This window comes from Anomaloglossus baeobatrachus, chromosome 5 (assembly GCF_048569485.1).
Source record: "Anomaloglossus baeobatrachus isolate aAnoBae1 chromosome 5, aAnoBae1.hap1, whole genome shotgun sequence".
In the NCBI taxonomy this organism is placed as follows: Eukaryota; Metazoa; Chordata; class Amphibia; order Anura; family Aromobatidae; genus Anomaloglossus; species Anomaloglossus baeobatrachus.
The window spans coordinates 192,030,723-192,049,551 of record NC_134357.1 but is presented as its reverse complement, the minus strand read 5'-3'; positions in this window follow the sequence as shown (position 1 = coordinate 192,049,551).

The following is an 18,829-nucleotide window of genomic DNA, read 5'->3' as shown; positions in this document are numbered from 1 at the left end:
CTCACTGCCCTTCTTGATGCATCTATCAGGGATAAGCAGGTTACCATACAAAGCACCCAACCATATCTACCTAAAATAAAGACTAGAACCACGACTTTATTGCAGGAATGGCCACAGTTTTATTTAAACCGTATATATGTATACCAAAACTCATGGCTCAACATGCCACTCAATTGTTACTTAAACCTTATACATATATACCCGTATAACCATACACACCGATAGATCCGTCCAAGAGGCCAACCATCCTTCATAACCCCCCGGCCGTAACCTCCAAACCGGCCCAGAGGACCACCTCGGCCGTAACCACCCGGCCCAAAGGTGAGGGGTAACAACGTTCCATCGTTAATTACCCCTACCCAGAACCTGCGGGACCTCCGCCCACAAGTTCCCATCCAATCCGAAGCCACTCCCCTTGAGCGACTTCGTACCAACCAACCAACTGTCGGTACTCCCAACCTCTCAGACGGACCTATCACCCCGCCACAGACCGGCCAAGTGACCCCTTACTTGGCCCGGGCCCCCCACACCCCTAGTGCTTGCTCCAGGCCATCCCTCAAACCCAACATCCATAAATCCAGACCCACATCGGTCAAGTGAACCCCATCTCTCCTTAGATACTGCTCCGTGGACTCCTCCAATTCTCTATGCCGCACCACCAACCCACCATTCCTCGCCACAAACCTACCAATCGCCCGGTTCAGCTTGCTCCGAGCCCTATTAATCCGGTCCACCGACCTACCAAAACGCCACTGCGTCCGAGCTATAATGTCTGACCAAACGATAACTATGCCCGGGAACGCCCTCCACAAATGTAACAGGTCCAGCTTTATGTCCCTTTTTAATTCCCTTGCCGACCTTACTCCCAGATCGTTCCCACCCACGTGCAAAATTAACACATCAGGGTCACGATCCATACGGCTATAATAAGCCACCTCTGGGCGCACTCTACCCCAGGTCATGCCCCGAATTCCGAGCCACTTTACTCGGGCTTCCGACACCGACACTCCAAGCTGCCGACCGTCACGACGCACATCCGCTCGCAACGCTCCCCAATACACATAGGAGTGCCCGAGGATCCACACAAGGCATGGACCTACAAATACAAAAACCACGAATAAAAACAGCAACAGAACAAGAAAATCACAACAAACCAGCATCAACACAAACCAGGAATCCCCCACCCCTGACCATCACCTGACTAAGTGAGGCCTAATGTACAAGCGAAACCTGGAAGACTCCCACCTCCCAATCCGCCGGATACAATCCTCACTCAAACCCCACCTGTTGGCCTCCGTCGCCGCCCCAATCCGGAAGGAGTGAGACCCGTACTCACGTGGCTCCTCCCCCACCCTTACTAAAGCCATCTTCAGCACCGCATTGAATTGGTACCGCGACAAAGCCAATCCATCCGCATGTCTAAGAAAAACGCCAGGGAAACCGCCGCGCACCTTTAAAAACTCTGACACTTGTACCACTGGGCACAACTGGTGCCCCGGTAAAGCAAACAACACTACTAAGCGCCCCCGGCCCCTCTGATCCGTCTTCGAAAAGCGAAGGCGACATTCCACTCTATCCTCCCCCAGCATAACATCCTCCAACAGCAACCCACCCATCGCTTGCTTGGTCGGGCTGACCAATTCACCAATGCGAAAGGCCCCAAAAAACGCCAATACAAAAGCTACCGAAAACAACACCCGCTCATAAGGAGACGAACACAATTCCCCCAAACACCCCACTAACCGACCCAACAATGGCAATGACACCGGCCGCCTCATGTCACGCGACTGGGCCCCTTTTCGAAAACCCTTCATTGCCTGCCGCACCAGAAAATCCTTAGTCGCGTCCCGAACCCCTTGCATCTGAAACAAGAAGGCCAATGCCGCCAACTTGCAACCAATCACCGAAACGGACCGACCTGCCGAAAAATCCCCACTAATGAACACCAGGACCCCCAACACTCGGCCCTTGTAACCCGACTCCATAAAATCCCCTCTTTCCAACTCCGCCCATTCCTTCCACACCGCCTGATATCGGCACCAAGTAGCCTCAGACACCGATCTCCTAATCCCCTCAAATGCTACACCGATGCCAGGTCCCACAGCCATTCCGGACAAGGTTCTCCATCCGCGTCCGCTCCCGGCACCAGCTTCCTGAACCTGCAAAACTGAAATCGTGATAGCGCGTCAGCCACCTCATTTCGAATCCCTGGCACGTGCCGGGCCACCACACAAATGTTCAACTCCAAACACCTCAACACCAAGTGCCTCAAATACCCCACAACCGGCGGGGATTTTGCCGACAGCGCATTGATGGAATGCACCACCGCCATGTTGTCACAATGCATGCAAACCCTTCTTCCGGAAAAAACAGGGCCCCATAACTCCACTGCTACAATGATGGGAAACAATTCCAGCAGAGCCAAATTCCTCACCAGACCTGCTTCCACCCAAAGCCGTGGCCACTTTCCAACACACCAGTGCGTCTGAAAAATTGCCCCAAAACCGGTCGCTCCAGCCGCATCCGTGTACAACTCCAACTGGCTATTGGACAAAGCCTCGCTCATCCAAAGGGTCCGACCGTTGTACCGGTCCAAGAACCTCTCCCAAACCAACAAATCCCCTTTCATCACTTTGGTCACTCTGACAAAGTGATTTGGAGCTTTCACCCCCGCGGTTGCACTTGCCAGCCTCCTATTAAAGATCCGCCCCATTGGCATAATGCGACAAGCGAAATTCAATTTTCCAAGCACTGACTGCAAATCCCGCAACCGCACCTTCTTGGCCTGATACAAAACCCGCACCGACGCCTTCAAATCCAGAAGCTTCCCCTCCGGCAATCGGCATTCCATTGCCAGTGTATCAATTTCGATCCCTAAGAAACATAGGGCCGTCGCCGGCCCTTCTGTTTTTTCCTTTGCCAACGGGATACCTAGGCTCCGCGCGATCCGCTCTAACGTGAACAACAACAAGGAGCAGACCGAAGAGCCCGCCGGACCCACGCAAAAGAAGTCATCCAGATAGTGAATCACTGAATGGACTCTTGCCACCTCTTTGACTACCCATTCCACAAAAGTACTAAATGCCTCAAAATGAGCACACGAAATGGAACAGCCCATCGGCAGGCAGCGATCAACATAGTATTCACCATCCCACATACACCCTAAGAGATGAAGGCTCTCTGGATGCACCGGGAGTAAACGAAAAGCTGCTTCCACATCCGCCTTTGCCATCAGGGCCCCCCGCCCGGCAACCCTTACCAGCTCCAAAGCCTTATCAAAAGATACATAAGAAACTGCCGACAACTCTGGCGATATCCCATCATTCACCGACAATCCCGCCGGATAAGATAAATGATGAATGAGCCGAAATTTGTTCGGCTCCTTCTTAGGCACCACCCCAAGGGGGGAAATCCTTAAATTGGAGAATGGCGGGTCCTGGAATGGACCCGCCATCCTCCCCAATTCCACCTCCTTTTGCAGCTTTTCCTTCACCACCGCCGGATGTTCTTTTGCGGACCTCAAATTCCCCGGGCGAAACACCGGCGCCTCAGATTCAAACGGAATCCGAAAACCTTCCGTAAAACCACTTGCCAACAACTCCGCCGCCCTAACATCCGGATACCTATTTAAATAGGGAAGCATCGCCTCTACTCTCACTGGCGTCCTCCCTTTTTCCAGACCCCTCCCCCGCCTTTCCTTTTCCTTTTTTGAAGCACCTGGCCAAGGAGTGGGACCCTCCACATCCGGAACACTCGTGTTTAAACCGACACGAGACCCCAAACTTACACTGTCCCTCGTTATACTGCCAACAAGCCCCCTTTTTTTTGTCCAGCCGAGGACCCGCCGCTCGCACCCGGGCTCCCGGCACCCCCTCGAAAGGGCTGAGCCGGAGCCGTCATTAACCGCATCCACAAAGAAATATCCTTGTGGCCCCACTGGACACCCTGCCGCAGAGCCTTCCATTGCCGGAACTGCTCATCATATCTTAGCCACCCTAAACCGCCATACACTCTATACGCCTCCCCTATCGCGTCCATATAACCAAATAGGGCGGAACAATGCTCCGGCTCCTTTTCCCCGATCACGCTGGCTAAGATCGCAAAGGCCTGTAGCCAGTTAGTGAACGTCCTCGGGATCAATCTATACCTTCGTTTTTCCTCATCCTCTTTCTCCTTTTTTGTATCACTGGGTTTCACCTTATCCAAATTAAACTTCTCCAAGGGAAGCAAGGAAAAAATTTCCACATACTCCCCCTTCCAAATCTTTTCCCTCACCTCCTTCTTCAAGTGAACCCCTAACTGCCCTTCAAAACACACGTAAATTTCACTCCGTGCCCTATCATCCAACCGCACAACCTCATCCTCCTTTTCTTTTTCCTTTTCCGCCTCCTTGCTCGCACCCACGTCAGCCGCCCCACTGGCCGCCGTTCCCGCACCTACCGCCGAGGCAGGGTCCCGCACCGTCACCCCGCTCACCGCCGCCTCAGTCTGCACCACCTCCGTGGGGCCCACCCACGCCCCCACCGGAGCCCCCGGCCCAGTCCGACTAACCCGCTCCGCCGACAACCCCTGCAACGCTCCCAAAAGTTGCCCCCAAAACTCCGGGCCCGGGAAACCAGCCTGACCGACCCCACTCGCCCCCTGTGCCACACTTCCCGCGACGGAACCCCCGCCCCCACTACACACAGCATTAAACATGTCAGTCGTCTGCTCACCAGGCTGCCGTGGAACCGACGCCGGCACAGCCGTACCACGATCTTCCTGCTGCCGCTCTGCCCGACCTGCCGCTGCCATTGCTCCATCGTCACCGCCGGAATCTGACGTGCTGCCGAAGTCTTCAGGGGGGACCAGCGAGGGGACAGCCTGCACCTGGCGGCCATCAACCCCCACGGTCACCGCACCCTGCTCCTCCGGGCGCCTCCTGCTCGACCTTTTTCGTTTCTCACGCCGTGGCGCCCTGCCGCCGTCGTTCCTCGCTGTCTGCATGGGCACCTGCTGCGCTGCTGTTGTTGCCGCCGTCCTCAGTGGGCTCCCTCCCTGCCGACTGCAGGAAGGCCGTGCTGCATCTGACCGTCGCTGGGAACCCCCCCCAGCCCGATCCTTGCTGGCGGGGACCGTGACTGTGGACCTCATCCGTGCCTCCGGGCCACCGTACCCCTCCTCCACGCTCCTCACGTCGCCGCTCCCCTCATCACCCATCCTCCGACCTGTCGCTCTCCCCTGCCGTCTGCAGGGAGTCTCCGTCCGTGATATACCCCGACGAGCGCCATCCCCAGCCGGCACTTCACTGGGGGCTGCTGTGATCGCTGCTCCGGTCCTGGACTGTGCTGGCCGCGGACCGGAAGTGGGCCCCGCCGAGGCTCCGCCCACCCCCGGCCCGCGGGATCTCCGCCGAGGATTCCTCCCGGCGGCCGGCAGCTCCCCCTGGTAAGATGGAGGGCTCCGCTGTCCCGGAGGGTCCCCGTAGGGGCTCCTAGATCTCTCTCTCCCCCTCCCACTGGGGGAGTAGCGCTCCAGCGGTCGCGCCCGCCGAGCACGTAGCAGCAGTCCGGGCGCAGGAGTAGCAGGCTGTACCGCTCCAGCTCCACAGACCGCCACCAGCTGCTGCCGCAGAGCGTCCACGGCGAGGACCTCGGAGGCCCCCCGCACCATCTCCAACAGCGCATTAAGGTCAGTCATAGCAGCGGCAGCACAACGTCCTGGGGCCACAACTTTTCAGCGACGAAAGGGGAGGTAATCAGTCCACCCCCCTCTCTTATACCCCCCACAACCCCCCACCCCTTCCCTGCTCCCCTCCAATCCCCCTACAGCTTCCTTCCACCAATCCAATAGTCCTAACTATCCCCTATCCCAGTTCAACCAATTAACCCCCTCCTAACCTTGCACCCTCACGATGGTCATGGGGTCCATTCACCCCTATGGGGCTCACTGCCCTTCTTTGCAAGGCATGCGCTAACACACTTAGGACCAAAACATTTCCTAATTTTGATGGTACACGTAGTTTTGAAATTCGAAAACACATCACTTGTTCAACTAAAGGAACTATCTATCATGCTTCATGTCTCTGCAACAAGGTATACATTGGATTAACTACAAGAGAACTGAAAGTTAGCATATGAGAACATTGTCGGGATATTGAGAAGGCGAAAACATGTGAAGACGAATCCCAACTTAAAACACTAGCCCGACATTTAAAAAAAGAACAGAATTGCAATCCATTCTTGCTTAAATTCAGGGGAATTGATACCGTAGATCTAGGATTCAGAGGGGGTGACCTGTCAAAAGCATTGGCACAAATAGAAAGTCGATGGATTTTCAGATTGGGCACATTAAGTCCACAGGGATTGAATGAAACTATGGGTTTTGGAGCTTTCTTGTAGGATAGATGAGATGACATTTATTTTATGGGTGGGTAGGGTTCTTCTTTTATAGTGTCATTTACGTTTTGATTTTAACATTCCATTTTTCTATTTTCAGAAATCTTATTATCCCATCAGAAACCGATGTTTGGATGAATGATATACAGTTCACAAGTGCTCATGACCAAGTTTATTGTTTTAGGCTATTTGTTTTTTGTGTTTTATTCTAATATTGTGCTGTATGCATTTCTTTTGACATTGTCGCCCCCATGAATGGTGTGGGTTCCAGTGTCTTGAGGTATGCATGGAGCATATAAACATGTTGATATATGCTGTGAAATTTTTTTTTATATATAATTTTGCTATATATATGATCTCCACTTACTAATTATTTATCATTAATCAATTGTCATTTATATGTACCACATATGTATATTAAATTATGTATATTTTTTATGTTGGTACTTTTATAATGCATTTATTATTCATTATTTTCACTTAATCATGTGTTTAATCAAACTATACACTAATTGTATATTATATTTATATAATTATATTTTTTATTTTTAATCACACATATAATTACACAGGTTTTTATATACAAATTCCCTTTATAAACACAATATCTTTGGTCAGCTTACATGTATAGCTATCCCTCTATTCATTTATATTGTAATATCTATGGAGTATAATTTCTATACGAGAAATTTACTTGCATCTGTGTATTGCCTTCTCTGAATAATGCGCATTTGCGTTATCATGACTCTGCGATCTCCAAACAGTGGTATTTTGTGACGCGATGGGGCTTCCATTATCTTTGATTAATGGAACGCAACATGCGGTCCACCTCCACTGCGCGGAAATCACCTTTATGAGCAGCTTCGTGACTCGTACTATGCGCAAACATATACCGGTGTTGGCAATTCATGCATTATTTAAACACACTATAAAAGCTTTGCAGCCCCTCACCCTGACACTCCTCCCGAAGAAGCAGTGGCGAAACATGTTGGGGTGACGGGACGTGGACTGCAGTAATCTTATACAGGTATATGCCTTTCTTTGCTTTTCCCTTATTCTTGTAAATGTATATGACTGGGTCATTTAATTACTATCAGGGCTGAGCTAGATTATCGGCATACCTTTCTATTTAAACGGAGGTGGTGACTGTCAATGATCCTAACACGGCACTTAGCACTTTTTCTGCATTATGCTGTAGCGATCTGACAACATATGCTGCTGATACCTATAAGCACTATTCACTTTATAATTTACTATTTGTGATTCTGAAAGTTATCAGCACTATATTTATTATAAATCTACACATATATACTACATTCTATTTATTAATACAAGCACTAAGCACTTTGCATGGTTTTTGTTTATTTATTTGAATGTTGTATTTTGCTTGATGCTATGGATCACTGTTTCTTCAAACCACCATGCTTTATACTTCTTGTCCACGTTTCTGGTTGTTATAATGTGGTATTATCTTATATGAATTTTTACAACTTTTAATATAAATATTGTTTAATAAAAAATAAAATTTTAAATTATTGATGTATTTCTGTAGCTTTATTGGTTTGATATACCTTTTCAAACCTGATGTACAACTGTCTCCAGGAACTCTGAAGCCCCAGTGACTGTTCTACCTGTCCCCTGTGGGACGCAGTCCCTGCCACGCTAGTGCTCTGGCTACCGTGCACCCAGGCCTCCGGTGGGGTTCCCGGCCCAGTGGATCCACCACCCGGACCTAACAATACGGAACGGAAACGGATGCCGCCCAGATGCACCCATGAAAAAAACAGACCGTTTTTTGCGGACTGCAAAATCGGATCGGTCGTGTGAATGTAGCCTTATCTTTATAAACAGCAGGCAGAAATAAGTGAATAGCGCCCCCCAGCGTCAGAAAATCTCCTGGGTTTTAGGGGTAGCTGAGACCCTAGAGATCATGATTCAGGTCGGTTTTTCCAGTCCCCGCTCACGTGATCACCAGTATACACCATATACCAGTGATCATGTTACAGTACATGACAGCGCCGGTAAAAAGTTATCTCCAATCTGGCATAAACAAACATGTCAGATGGGAGATAAATCTCCTCCCTGGTCCCCTCCGTTCCCCCGGTGTCGCCAAAGTGCCCCCCCCAAACCCCTCCCGAAAATCCAAGATGGGCACGCGCACAGCAGCACGCCGGCCGCATTCACCCTACTCCTCTGATTTCTTTTGCATGTGCCATGACACATGCGACAGAAAACTCCTCCCCAGGCCCTGCCAGGTCACCCCCTATAACACCACCGGTGTTCCCCGGTGTCCCACAGTACCTGTGCAGCGTTGATCCCCCGCGGCCCCCTCCTTCATAATAGACGCTGCCGCATGCACAGAGAGGCTGTCAGCTCAGCTTCCTGTGTTCAGACACAGTGAGTGGCGGTAACCATGCATCTGTAAACTACTGCAATGCCCTGCTCATGAGGTAAGGAACATAGTTGATCAGGAGAGCTATACTACATTTACAAATGGAGGGATTTGCTATTTCTGTTGCCCTGCTGAATGACTATCAAACATGAGTGTCCGTTATATGCCACAAGAAAACATGTCTAAATAGCGAGCTCTGTTTAGTATTCATTTAGCTGGATAACTGGACTTAAAGGGGTATTCCATCTCCATGATCCTATCCCCAATATATAGTAGGTGTAATAGCAATAATATCAGCAAATACCAATATTTGGAAATGTAGAATAGTTCTCCTGATTAGGCCCTTACCTCATGAGCAGGACATTGCAGCTTTGGTAGCAACAGTTACGACATGGACTCTGCTGCTGTGGACCCGGGGAGAGTGGGTGCAGATTCATTGCACCCACACTCCTCACATATAGAGTCTGCACTCCTAGAAAATGGGGGATACATTCCCTCAGCGTGTCTCCCCATATTCTAGATGATCCAGAGTCATCGTGGGACCCCCTTATTTTTTTTCCTTACAATAAATTGGTGAAAGAGGGAATGTTTTGGGGAGTGTTTTTTCAAATACATTTTTTTTCGTCTATTTGTTTTGTTAGTGCTGACAGTTTGTGATGTCGGGTATCTGATAGACTCCATGACATCACAAACTGCTGGGCTTGATGTCAGGTGACTTTACAGCTAGTATCAACCCCATTTATTACCCCGTTTGCCACCGCACCAAGTCACGGGATGAGCTGGGGTGAAGCACCAGGATTGTCGCATCTAGTGGATGCGCCACTTCTGGGGCGCCTACGGCCTGCTATTTTAAGGCTGGGAAGGACCAATAACTATGGACCTTCCCACCCTGAGAATACCAGACCACAGCTGTCCACTTTACGTTGGCTGGTGATCCAATTTGGGGGGGGACCCTACTTTTTTTTTGTAATTATTAATATTTATAAAATAATCATAAAAAAAGAGTCTAGGGTGACCTCCACATTGGATCCCCAACCACGGTAAAGCTGCCAGCTGTGGTTTTCAGGCTACAGCCGTCTGCTTTACCCTAGCTGGCTATCAAAAATGGGGGGACCCAATGTAATTTTTTTTTAACTATTTTTTTAAATAAAAAAATATTAATGGGCTTCCCTGTATTTTGATTGCTAGCCAAGGTAACGCCAGGCAGAAGGGGGTGGCATCCCGTAGCTGTCTGCTTTATCTGCGCTGAGAATCAAAAATACCGCGGAGCGCTACGTCATTTTTTTTAAAGAATAATTTTTACAGCACTGTGATGTCCAGCAATCAAAATACAGGGAAGCCCTTTTTGTTTTTAGTTATTTAAATAAATAATTAAAAAAAATACAGTTAGGTCCAGAAATATTTGGACAGTGACACAATTTTCGCGAGTTGGGCTCTGCATGCCACCACATTGGATTTGAAATGAAACCTCTACAACAGAATTCAAGTGGAGATTGTAACGTTTAATTTGAAGGTTTGAACAAAAATATCTGATAGAAATTGTAGGAATTGTACACATTTCTTTACAAACACTCCACATTTTAGGAGGTCAAAAGTAATTGGACAAATAAACCAAACCCAAACAAAATATTTTTATTTTCAATATTTTGTTGCGAATCCTTTGGAGGCAATCACTGCCTTAAGTCTTGAACCCATGGACATCACCAAACGCTGGGTTTCCTCCTTCTTAATGCTTAGCCAGGCCTTTACAGCCGCAGCCTTCAGGTCTTGCTTGTTTGTGGGTCTTTCCGTCTTAAGTCTGGATTTGAGCAAGTGAAATGCATGCTCAATTGGGTTAAGATCTGGTGATTGACTTGGCCATTGGAGAATGTTCCACTTTTTTGCACTCATGAACTCCTGGGTAGCTTTGGCTGTATGCTTGGGGTCATTGTCCATCTGTACTATGAAGCGCCGTCCGATCAACTTTGTGGCATTTGGCTGAATCTGGGCTGAAAGTATATCCCGGTACATTTCAGAATTCATCCGGCTACTCTTGTCTGCTGTTATGTCATCAATAAACACAAGTGACCCAGTGCCATTGAAAGCCATGCATGCCCATGCCATCACGTTGCCTCCACCATGTTTTACAGAGGATGTGGTGTGCCTTGGATCATGTGCCGTTCCCTTTCTTCTCCAAACTTTTTTCTTCCCATCATTCTGGTACAGGTTGATCTTTGTCTCATCTGTCCATAGAATACTTTTCCAGAACTGAGCTGGCTTCATGAGGTGTTTTTCAGCAAATTTAACTCTGGCCTGTCTATTTTTGGAATTGATGAATGGTTTGCATCTAGATGTGAACCCTTTGTATTTACTTTCATGGAGTCTTCTCTTTACTGTTGACTTAGAGACAGATACACCTACTTCACTGAGAGTGTTCTGAACTTCAGTTGATGTTGTGAACGGGTTCTTCTTCACCAAAGAAAGTATGCGGCGATCATCCACCACTGTTGTCATCCGTGGACGCCCAGGCCTTTTTGAGTTCCCAAGCTCACCAGTCAATTCCTTTTTTCTCAGAATGTACCCGACTGTTGATTTTGCTACTCCAAGCATGTCTGCTATCTCTCTGATGGATTTTTTCTTTTTTTTTCAGCTTCAGGATGTTCTGCTTCACCTCAATTGAGAGTTCCTTAGACCGCATGTTGTCTGGTCACAGCAACAGCTTCCAAATGCAAAACCACACACCTGTAATCAACCCCAGACCTTTTAACTACTTCATTGATTACAGGTTAACGAGGGAGATGCCTTCAGAGTTAATTGCAGCCCTTAGAGTCCCTTGTCCAATTACTTTTGGTTCCTTGAAAAAGAGGAGGCTATGCATTACAGAGCTATGATTCCTAAGCCCTTTCTGCGATTTGGATGTGAAAACTCTCATATTGCAGCTGGGAGTGTGCACTTTCAGCCCATATTATATATAGAATTGTATTTCTGAACATGTTTTTGTAAACAGCTAAAATAACAAAACTTGTCACTGTCCAAATATTTCTGGACCTAACTGTATATATGGGTTTCCACTGCATTTTTTGTATTGCTAGCTAAGAGTAATCCAAGCAGCTACTGGCTGCTAACCCCCACTGCTTGGTGTTACCTTCACTGGCAATGGAAAATCCAGGGAAGCATTTTTTATCGTTTTTGCCAAAAAACTACAAAACAAATGACGTGAGCTTCGCCATATTTTTGTATGCTAGCCAGGTACAGCAGGCAGCTATGGGCTGCCCCCAACCCCCGGCTGCCTATTTGTACCCGGCTGGGAACTACAAGTATAGGGAAGCCCTTGTTTTACTTCATTTATGAATTTTATGAAATAATTAAAAAAACAAAACGACATGAGCTTCGCCCCATTTTTGGGTTTAGCCGGGTACAGCTAGGCAGCTGGGGATTGGATCCGCAGCACAGGTTAGCCCGAGGTTTCTGGGTCCCTCTGCTGCAATTTGCAGTCCGCAGCCGCCCCAGAAAATGTCGCTCTCATAGAAGCACCATCATCTGGTGCTGTATCCAACTCTTCCAGCAGCCCTGGTGGCTTGCTGGGTAATAATGAGTTAATACCAGCTATGTTTTACTAGCTAGTATTAAGTTAGAGATTCCTAATGTCAGGCATGTTTGACCTGGCCATTAAGAATCTCCAATAAAGGGTTAAAAAAAAACACCACACAGAGACAAAATACTTTAATAGAAATAAATACACAGACACATTAGAGATTCCATCTTTATTACCCCCTGTCACCCCTCCACAATCCTGCTCTTCTGTCTTCTTTCTCCTTCAACACATGCAGCTCTGCTACATCAGACAGCACAGCTGCATGGGAGAAAGGACGCTGTGCTCTGTGCAGAAATCACTCTGTGAGAGTGACCACAGGCTCCCGGCTCTAAGCGGTGGCACGGGTTGCCATAGCAACGCTGCTCCGATCACATGATTCCGGTGCCGCTGCGTGCTGGTAGCGGGACGTCACCGTCACCACTACCAAGCGCATTGCTATGGCAAAGGTGATCTCCGTTATTGACTGGCAGTGTCAGCCGGTCAGGAGCCGGCTTCTGCAGACGCTGGTAACTACGGTAAACATCGGGTAACCAAGAAGCCCTTTCCTTGGTTACCCGATATTTACCTTCGTTACCAGTGTCCGCCGCTCTCACGCTGCCAGTGCCGGCTCCCTGCACACATAGCCAGACTACACATCGGGTAATTAAAAAAGAAAAAATTTCAGCTCACCTGCTAGCCAGACTGCTCAGATCTTCAGGGTGCACAGATCCGCTGGTAGGTCCAGGCCAGCCTGAGGTAAGTGGTAACAATGAAGGGGAAGGAGGATCCAGCACAAATTCCTTTAGTTAAAAATAATTTCTTCCTTTATTTAATGTATTAAAAACATTCTGAGACCGAAGATGAAGACATATTATAAGGCATAGGTACTCTACGCGTTTCGGAAATGAGCGAAACAAGGAAATGTGCGAAAAATATGGTAATTGCCTGTGGGGAGGGAATAATTAATCAATTCACCAGCCTAGCTAGTTAGGATAAGGTGGAATAAGGGCTGAAAAATAACAAAGTAGTATCAAAGATATCAAGACATGACATAAAATAAAATAGAGTAATACAAGTTCCAAGGATACATACATGAATAAATAAACAAATAAATAAATATAGGTGCACACATATTCATAGCATGCAGATAGGAGGGGAAAAAAAAAAGAATTACCATATTTTTCGCTCATTTCCTGGTTTTCGGCTGGTTTTCCTCCCCTATGTGAACAGCTTCCAGTCTATGGAAAATAGATAAAGCCGGTCCTTTGAGCGCTAATAGATCTATTATCTCAAGTTCTCTTTGTGAATAATTATGCTTTATTTGTGACAATTAGATTAAAATAAAGCTCTTGTTATCACAACGCGTTTCAGCAAGATAAACTTGCCATCATCAGGCCTGATGATGGCAAGTTTATCTTGCTGAAACGCGTTGTGATAACAAGAGCTTTATTTTAATCTAATTGTCACAAATAAAGCATAATTATTCACAAAGAGAACTTGAGATAATAGATCTATTAGCGCTCAAAGGACCGGCTTTATCTATTTTCCATATACCTTCACTCCCTTAAGGGATTTCGGCTTAGAGCTGCTGAAAGCAATAGATTTTAATCCTCCCAAATAACCCTTGAGGGAAGACAAACGGCCGCAATTAGTTCCAGGATCTCATGAGTCGGGGAACCAGGAACCAGGAGCGGTCATCTCCCCAGGTCCACCCAGCCTAACATCGGATAACGCCAGCCGAGACAACCCATCATCCTCCAGAGGAATTATAAGATCATCACCGAGGTTGTGCGAGGGCGCACAACCTAATCAGGTGAGCAGTTTTCAATACGCTGTAACAAACTTTGTCCCACGGGTGCTTCTCATATGCGCTATCTTTATTTTCAGTAACAGCTTCCAGTCTGGCATAGGTCACTTATGACTAAGGACTTTGTTGTTTTTAATTTTTAAGTCCGAAACGCGTAAAGAGTACCTATGCGTTATAATATGTCTTCATCTTCGGTCTCAGAATGTTTTTAATACATTAAATAAAGGAAGAAATTATTTTTAACTAAAGGAATTTGTGCTGGATCCTCCTTCCCCTTCATTGTTACCACTTACATCGGGTAATTAACCCGATGTGTACTGTGGCTAGGAGTGCAGGGAGCCAGCGCTAAGTGGTGTGCGCTGGTAACCAAGGTAAATATCGGGTTGGTTACCCGATATTTACCTTAGTTACCAGGCGCAGCATCGCTTCCACGCGTGCTGCTGGCTGGGGGCTGGTCACTGGTTGCTGGTGAGATCTGTCTGTGTGACAGCTCACCAGCAACCCGTGTAGCGACGCTCCAGCGATCCCTGCCAGGTCAGGTTGCTGGTGGGATCGCTGTAGCGTCGCTTAGTGTGATGGTACCTTAAGGGAATGGGGAAGCAGAGCGGGGAGTCGACCGTGTGCTAGAGCATGTCGCCGGTACACGGCAATACACAAACATGCACCGTGTAACAGAGAGATGCAATGACAGGTCCTAGCATGACGCGTCATAGTCATGTGACCAGTCTGTAGCCAATGAGATAATAGACAAGTGACTGGTCACATGGCTATTTTGACGTCACGATAGGTCCTGCATCACTGCTGGTGTTTCCGGAGGACGCAGCGATTACCGATGGAAAAGCTGCGGGAGACAGTGCAGGACGCATCCCGGGGACAGGTAAGTGTTATGGCAATGTTTATTAACTGTATGTGTACATTTATAATGCGACCGGTTCGCTCATCTCTAGTTTTAACTTCATCCCGTACTTGGCGAGGGCCGCAAACACTTCTGCCAGGTGCTCCAGGTGGGCTTCATACGTTTTGGAATACACAATCATGTCGTTCAAGTACAGCAAAACAGTCTCGAATTTGAGATGCCCCAAACAGCACTCCATGAGCCTCTGGAAGGTCCCCGGGGCATTGCAAAGCCCGAACGGCATACTGTTGAACTCGCAGAGTCCCATGGGGATAGCAAACGCAGTTTTCTCGCGGTCTTCCCGTGCAACCACCACCTCCCAGTAGCCACTAGTAAGGTCAAGGGTAGAGAAATAATTAGCAGTCTTCAGCGCAGCGAGCGACTCTTCAATGCGGGGAATAGGGTAGGCATTTTTATGCGTTATCTGGTTGATCTTCCGGTAATCCACACCACACACATTCTCATGGTACCATCCTTCTTCCTCACCAGCACCAATGGAGCTGCCCAGGGACTACAACTATCTCAGATGACCCCTGCCTCCTTCATGTTCCTCAACATGTCTTTGGCGCACTGGTAGTGTGCAGGTGGGATTGGCCTGTACCTCTCTTTAATGGGTGGATGCCTACCCGTGGGGATATGGTGTTGAACCCCTTTAACTCTCCCAAAATCTAGCGGGTGCTTACTGAAAACCTGCCCGTACTCCTGCACTACCCTGTATACCCCTTCCTTGTGGTGCATGGGTGTAGCCTCGGTGCCGACATGCAACTCCCGGCACCACTACTCTAATTGTTCGGGCAGAGGGTCACTGCCTAAGTGTAGTGTAATGGTTGTGGGGGTTGTTTCGTGGATAGCATGTGCATCTACAGTGAACAACTTGGCTATGGTGGTGTAGCCGGGGGAGCCTGACCTCTTCCTCTATTACTGTGGGCCAGTGCTCCGAAGGCAAGGGCTCTACCATTGCCGGGTAATCTTGTCCTTGGGGTCCTACTGCTGCCCTGCACCAAATCATCATCTCACTCCGCGGCGGCACCACCAAAGGCGCAGCGTCCATCACCCGCACACCACCAATCTCTCCACCTGTCATGTTCACCTGCTGTTGCTGCAGGAGGGCCCGGATCTCACGCTGCAATGCCTTCTGCCGGCCCCCTCCCGCAGTGGCAGACAATTGTTGCAACATGCTCAACACTTCCCCCATGCAGTGCTCAATCACGTTGGTCCCGAGGACCACTTTTGGGTTACGGTCACTGTAATCATTCAGCACCACGATCATCCCTTGACGTCTCAGGTCTGTTTGTCACACAGTCAGGGTCACCTCCTTGAACCCCACCTGGATCATCGGGAGCCCATTGGCAGCAATGATAGTTATGCTATCATCCGGAGGGGCAAGTTCACTATCAGCCCAATATCGCTGGTACAACGAGTAAGGCATAGTTGTTACCTGTGATCCGGTGTCAAGCAGGGCCATGGTCGGGACACCATCCACCACCAGGGAGATGATGGGGCGGCCTCCAACGTACCGATCCTGCTAATCAGCTGGCCCTTGAGGATCTACTCCTGAAGATTGGCCCTTGGCCTCAGGGGTTGCTCGTTTAACGGACACCGTCTGGAGTAATGGCCGGTCTTGTTGCACTTGTAGCAGACTGGCGGTCCATACCGGGGATTGTTGTTCCTTTTCCGCTGCATCCAAGGGACATCCTCCGGGCTGTCAGTGAGCTGGATCTTCTCCACAGGCTTGACTCTCGTCGGCAGCTGGAGAGCGGCGAGGATCCGTTTGACGTCCTCATTCAGGCGCCGGACTTGCGATGTCAAATCTCCCAGAGCTCCGGTGGCTGCAGCAGGGGTTGGCAGGGCCAGCAAGGGGGGTGCTACCGAGATGTGAGCAGTGTCGACCGGCCAAGATGGTGAATCGGGGTTGCCGGCCTCTGGGGCCTGTAGGGCCTTTATGGCTCGCTCTTTCAGTACTGCAAAGTCCAAATCGGCATGTTCCCAGGACCACAGCCGCAGCTGCTTGCGGTCTTCGGCGGACCCCAGCCCCAGCAGGAACTGCTCCACTAGCATTTTGTTGCTATCAGTATCATTGATGGGACCCCATCAATGAGACTGATAGCAACAAAATGCTAGTGGAGCAGTTCCTGCAGGGGCTGGGGTCCGCCAGAGACCGCAAGCAGCTGCGGCTGTGGTCCTTGGAACATGCCGATTTGGACTTTGCAGTATTGAAAGAGCGGGCCGCTTTAGTATACGCAAGGTTGTTTGTAGCCGCAAGGCATAGTCTCGTATACTGTCCTTTGGTCGCTGCCGACAATGGTAAAACTGCATCCGAAACTCCGCTTCTGTGCGGGTTTCAAAGGTGACCTGGAGTTTATCAAAAATGCCAGTTACTGAGGCCCGGTCCACGTCTACCCAAGTCTCCACCTCCTGCTCGGCCGCGCAGATCAGCTGCCCCACCGATCAGCTGCCCCAGCACTACCGCTGCACGCTGTTTGCCATACATGGCATACAAATCGAGAATTGTGCATATCTTTTTCCGGAACACCTGCAAGGCATCAGGCTTCCCATCGTACTGTGGTAGCCAGGCAGCACCGGGCACGTAGGGCAAGGAGATTGGCATTACCTGGGCGACCGTTGGAGCCGCGGCCTCTCCCGCTCCTGCGACCAGAGCGAGCGCCGTCGCATTCCTGTCGTCGGGCACACCTGCGGGCGCCGCCGCTCCAACGGCCGGCGCCACTCCGCCGTCGGGGTTAGGCGCGGACATCTTCCCGCTTCTCCCCCTTGGTCTTTTCGCGGCACTCGCTTCTTCCACCGATCAGTTTCATTTTCTGACTGCTCGCTTTTCGACACGGCCGAGTTCCCAGGGGGCGGGGCTTCAACTCTCATGCTCTTTTCGTGGGGAAGAAGGCTTTGGCGGGAATCTTCACACCAAAAGATGGCGGCAAGATGGCGGATTCTGAAATTTTTCAACGGGTCACCGCTGACTTCCACTTCAAGGCGCACTTCACCAGGTAGGTGATTAGGTAAGTATCCTGATGCCATAAGAGTCGATGTGTACCGCCCTGCACTCGGCTGCAGCCAAGTCGCTCGGATCCAGGCTCGTCGGTGGGTGGCTCAAGCGCCTCCGGACCCGGGGTCACTTCGCTCTGAAAGGGGCTGGCGCTTTGAAGGGGTTAGGTTTATGGCCAGGGCCGTGGTTTTGTTTAAGTTCGTGAATGTGGACACCACCACTGCTGTTTACTAGGTACCCCGGGGGAGATGTTGCGCAGCAAAGGTGTTAACCCCTCCGTGGGCAGGGGTGATGACCTTGGGACCTGATTGGGATGGTATGTCGGTGCTTGGTGGTGCAGGGCGGTGCGCGGCCCGAGGGCACAGTTGTACTCACTATGATTGATGCACAAGAGTCTCTGATAAACCAAGATAATGGTGGTCGGTGCCCGCAGCCGGCTGCATCTGGTCCCCCACCCGGTTCGATGATCTTTACTTTTCTCCTGCACCATGTAGTGTGTATGTAGACTACCTTCGCTTCAGCGATGGGAGTCCGCTCCCCGGTGGTATGTGTGTCGGGAATGCCCGTTTGCCTGCAGACGCTGGCCTGTGGGATCTTTCTGCCTGTGCGGTGGCTTTCTATCCCCCTCGGTGGGCTGTTGTCTTTAGTCGGGACTTGGGTGGGAAAGTACCTATAGTCCAGACCTCAATCAGTAAATTAATTTAGTCCAGTGGCTTCTGGACCACGTTTCAGGGTCTGTGTGCGCCGGTTTCCAGTCGGTTCCCCGGGTCGGTACCAGCGGGCCACTACCCTGTCCCGGTCCATCAC